This window comes from Apodemus sylvaticus, chromosome 12 (genome assembly GCF_947179515.1).
Source record: "Apodemus sylvaticus chromosome 12, mApoSyl1.1, whole genome shotgun sequence".
NCBI classification, from domain to species: Eukaryota; Metazoa; Chordata; class Mammalia; order Rodentia; family Muridae; genus Apodemus; species Apodemus sylvaticus.
Genome location: NC_067483.1, coordinates 80,960,475 through 80,965,351, shown reverse-complemented (window position 1 = coordinate 80,965,351; position 4,877 = coordinate 80,960,475). Strand labels below are relative to the sequence as shown.

Below are 4,877 nucleotides of genomic sequence, written 5' to 3'. Positions count from 1 at the left end.
AAAGAGACTACAGCCGTGGTCCTCACTGTCAGAAACAATGTGACAGATGAATTCCATAGTTATTTCTTATGCATCAATTATTAGGACATCCCATGTATTTGTTTCAGCTACCTGAGTAGGAAGGGTATTATTACCACTAAATTGTATTTTAACTACATAAATGGGAAGGCTCTATTACTGGCGAACTGTATTTTGGGATAGAAAAGAGGACATGAGAAAATACCAGATTTAACTAAGTAGAGTCCATTTGGCATCATTCAGTGATATTCCCTCTCTGAATTCATCTCTCCATCCCACCACATTGACCTTCAGACTTTCTGCTCAAGCTGCACCCTGCCTAAGGTGTCTTGGTCCTGAAATCTGACTCTGGCTAATTTGTTGTCATTTAGACACTAACTCAGACATCACGCCAAAACCACCGCTCTGCACGCCATTCTCCACCTGACACATCCCTAAAACTCCTTCCTTCATAGCACCTATCTGTGCCTCAGGTTCCATGGTAGTGTTTACCTGTCATTTGGCACATCATAATAATATGCATCCCATAAGGGAGGTGGGGGCTGCTATGTTGGATGCAATTGCCTAGGAAATGGCACAAAGTGAGTATTTGATAAATGCTGTAAAGAGAATGAATTAATGCATGAAGATATTGCCCAGGTTCCTGCTCCACGGGAATTAAGAAGAATCACTTTCTTGTTCCCATCTTCATAATTCATAGCCAGTCTAAATCAGCATTAATTCTTTCAAATATATCCATCAACTGCCCAACATATTTCAAGCACTGAGAATACAGTAATAAATAAGACAGATCTATCCACATACTTTGCAATTAATAATCAGCTCCGGCAACTCTAAAGCATTTGAGCCCTAAAGTGTACTGACTTTATAGAAAATCTGAAGTGGAAACGTCTAGTTTCTTTGGAAAGTCGGTTATGTCAAATGATATTTTGCTGGGGCACATGGGTGAAAGGATGTTTTGATGGAGCAGACATGGGAAAGAATGTTTTCCTGAAGCAGACACGGGTGAAAGGATGTTTTGATATAGCAAACACATGAAAGGACCTGTGAGGAAGGAGTATAAATATGATCCCACAGACAATGGGGGTCAAGCACTGAGCATTGGTTTGGTTTGCTCTGCCTCACTGTTCTTCACTAATGACATGCATATATTGGTTGGCCTTACACAGCATTGCTGATCTCCACTGGTGGTAATGCTGCCATTGAGAGAAACGCCCCAAAGAACTGTTCATGGGGTGCTTGTGGCAGTTTGCCCCTTCTTTGGCCTCACCTCAGCTGGTTGATGAACCTTGCCATTTCTTCAGAATTGAACTACAGCTGCTGGCTTGCATGTGTGGTGTCTGCCTGCTGAGAGGACTGTACTGTACCTGCTGGTTCCTGTGTGGTGCCTGCCTGCCTAGAAGACTGGTCTGCGGCTGCTAAGTTGTATTTGGTGTTTGCTACGGGACTCAACTGCTGGCAAAGAAGATCGAGCTCACTTCCAAAGAACTACACCTCCCTCACATGATAATAACTTTTCTCTTCCACTGACTGGTGGGTGGTGGGCTAGATGAAAGGTCAAATGCTTATTAAAAGTTGCAAAAATATATGCCTTCAAAAATCTGTTACTATATTGTTTTGCATATCTTTGAAACATAATAGTTTTAATATTCATAAATTTGAAACTATTCCTCATGTAATAAGAGGAAATTTGTTAACATGTACAGATGATTTTTTTTAAAGATTCGTTTATTTATTATATGTAAGTACACTGTAGCTGTCTTCAAACACTCCAGAAGAGGTCACCAGATCTCATTACAGATGGTTGTGAGTCACCATGTGGTTGCTGCGATTTGAACTCAGGACCTTTGAAAGAGCAGTCAGTGCTCTTAACTGCTGAGCCATCTCTCCAGCCCTACAGATGAATTTTTAACCAATATAGAAAAACTTAATATCTTTCAAGTTCTCAAGACATTGCTCCTCAAGATGGACACATAAAGCCAAAATCTAAGTGAGGTTTAACTATATAGAAACTTTTAGATCCTTTCAACTAAGTGGGTAGGAAATGCCTCTACCTATCTAGCTGAGAAGAAACGTCCTCTTATGTGAGGCACAGAAGGACCATTGTCTTCAGATCAACCCTCCCAGCTAGGAACATCCTGTTAGCTCTCTTTCCTAGGTATTCCAAGTTAGCACCAGTGTTGTGTGACAGCATACAGAGCGACGACTCAGAATCTCACACTGGAGACTCTGAGATTCACTCAATGGCCAGACACCTTTCCCACAAGGAAAGAGGTGGGGGTGACTTGTAAACAGAGCCTTCACATTTGTACAGAGACACACAATGGACTTTATCACTAATTTTCATAGTTCTAGGAAAGATCACATAACCATTTCTATAAGGAAGCAAAATAAAGTTCAGAAGGTAGCTACACCTTATGCCAAGGATCTCTGATTCCAAGTTAGCCATCATTAAGGAAGGCTCATAGGAGGCTTGGGGCGCAGAACTTGACATACGGAGAGGAGCTCGCCATATCACGTCATGACTGAGCATGAGCAAACCCCAAAGAAAAGCCCACTTGAGTGCACACACCTCCCTGCCTTCATTCTTAGCCTGAATCCTGATGGTTGCATGGCATACGGTTACTACCATGGCATGGGGGTCACTGACCTTGTGAACTTTTGAGACACAAGAAGCTCAGCATGACCCCAGGTCCTTGCTCTGACATTTGCCGGTGCACCTAGAAACAACTCCCTTCCAACGTTTACTGCTGCTAGCCAGTGATGTGAGATGAGGACCAGAAAAGGCACACGAGATGTGGAGATTGTGGTTGGGAAATGTGACCCATCCCTTGCTTATGCTCTGTCCACTTCCACCGTACACGCCAATATTTTCTCGAAGCTTGGAGTTCAAAGCCAATGAGAAAGAGTATGTCTATTTAACAACAAATAAAATGTCCCTTGAAAGGATTATTTTTGGAGGGGACTGGATTTCTGGACTCAAGCTTAGACTCCAAAGACCTGATAAGTTACATGGGACTGGCATCCTCTAAGATAACTCAGAAAGGTGGACTTTGTTTTGTTTTTGCTTCATTTTCTTTCTGTTTATTTTGGCTCTGATTACAAGAATCTTCAGTCCCTTTAAAACTCTTCTACTTTAAAATACGGGCAGAAGCTTCATCTTCTTGCAAATAAGCATATTTCAGATGGGGGAAAGAACTTTCCTCTACCCAGAGTATGATTCTGTTATCAATTGTGTTATCAATTCTCCAAGCCTAAACATGGTTTAGTGATGTCCCAGAACGTACCCTCCCTCTTCCTGCCCAAACTTCCTCAGAGTGCAAGTGACTGGTTGTGTCCTCTGGTCTCCTTCCCAAAACAGTCCCAGTGGGAGAGATGCTGACTGACTCCAGCAGGCAAGGGAAGGTGTCTTCTCAGATTTCTCAGGATCACCTGAGGTGGAGGTCAGTTCTTGCCAAGGGCAGCTTCTGCCGACGAACACATAGAGCAGCAGCAATGTGCAAGGGAGGGAGCCAGGCCAGCCCCAAATAGAAACCCCAGCTACAGGCCAGTGTGACCAGGCTCCCAAGCCGGCTGATGTAGCCCATCAGACGAGACCCTGGAAGGTGGCAGAAATTAATAAGGGTTGCAAGGGGGGTGGGAAAGGGGCTTGTTGAGCATTATAAAAATGACATTCACATCCATATAGGAGAAACAACAAAATTCGCCCTGGAGAGTATTTAGGGAAGGTCTTTAACTTCCTGGGGGTAAGCTCAGCCAACTTGCTTCTGGCATTAGCGGGTTGTTTTGTAGTTTATTCCACTGAGATAATGAGCAGAGCATGGTTGGGTTGCATTTCACTTTACAGATGCATATGTGAGTGATGGGACACAGCATCCAAAGTATGTAAAGAATAGCTGACAAAGACTGTGAGAAACTATCCTCTATATGAACCCCAGCTGTCCCCTGACCCCAAAAGGGAGCACTTTGGTCAAGGTGGGCATTATCTTAAAGAACAACTGGCCACTTCTCCTTTGCATGTGGGTCAGCCTGCCCCTAGGTTTTCTCAGAGAGAAAAAGGTAGGAACCAGAGTGGTTAAAATAACCTGGGATCAGACATCTTAATTATTTTGTGTCTGTCTATTATCCTATCACGAACCAAAAAGAGTATCAGTTGAGAAGAAACATGTATCCAGGCATCCACCAGAAAATCAAAATCAGCCAGTGAGAACGAGAGAAAAAAAAATGAAGATGGAGAGAAGCAAAGAGGAGAGAGCATTCAGGATTCCTGAAGAAAGAGCTTCTCTTTCTCTTCTCAGAGCCTCTAGGGATGAATAAATATAATTACCAGCCTAGCATGACAGCATTCAAAACAAAAGAGGCACGTGCCAGGTGATCATCTCTGCCGGGACTCGAACCCGGAACCTCTGGATTAGAAGTCCAGCGCGCTCGTCCATTGCGCCACAGAGACCTCACCACACACACAGCATCAGCACCAGAACTGAAAAAGCACATACCTTCTGCATCACCGAGCCATCTCAGCATCCTGCTCTCTGAGCGGTGGGGGGGACAGGGACAGCTGGAAAATCTGGAGTGGAGATCCACCAGCCGGCTCCATCAAAGGTTTTTGCAATATTGTGAGTCTTAGGTTCCTCGGAGGATTGGAAGAATGTGACAGTAGTCCTTTTCCAAGTCCCAGGATCCCTGCAAGAGCAGGACAGAGCAGCAGCCTTTGCTCTCTATTGCTCTCAGTCCCTAAGGGAGGATAACGGGAAAGTCTCTCCATTCTTATGCTAATGAAGCAGAGTACACCCAGCCTCGCGGAGAAGGCAGAAGCCATCTCTACTTCCACCCCCATTTCCTCACTGTGGTTTCATCCT

The 4,877-nt window shown here is 44.1% G+C and overlaps 1 non-coding gene across 1 annotated transcript; it reads right to left on the bottom strand.

Moving 5' to 3' along the window:
• Positions 1–4,394: 4,394 nt before the first annotated feature.
• On the bottom strand, positions 4,395–4,468 carry Trnar-ucu (transfer RNA arginine (anticodon UCU)). Its single transcript has one exon. It is a non-coding gene; the product is annotated as a tRNA-Arg (tRNA).
• Between the last annotated feature and the right edge of the window lie 409 nt (positions 4,469–4,877).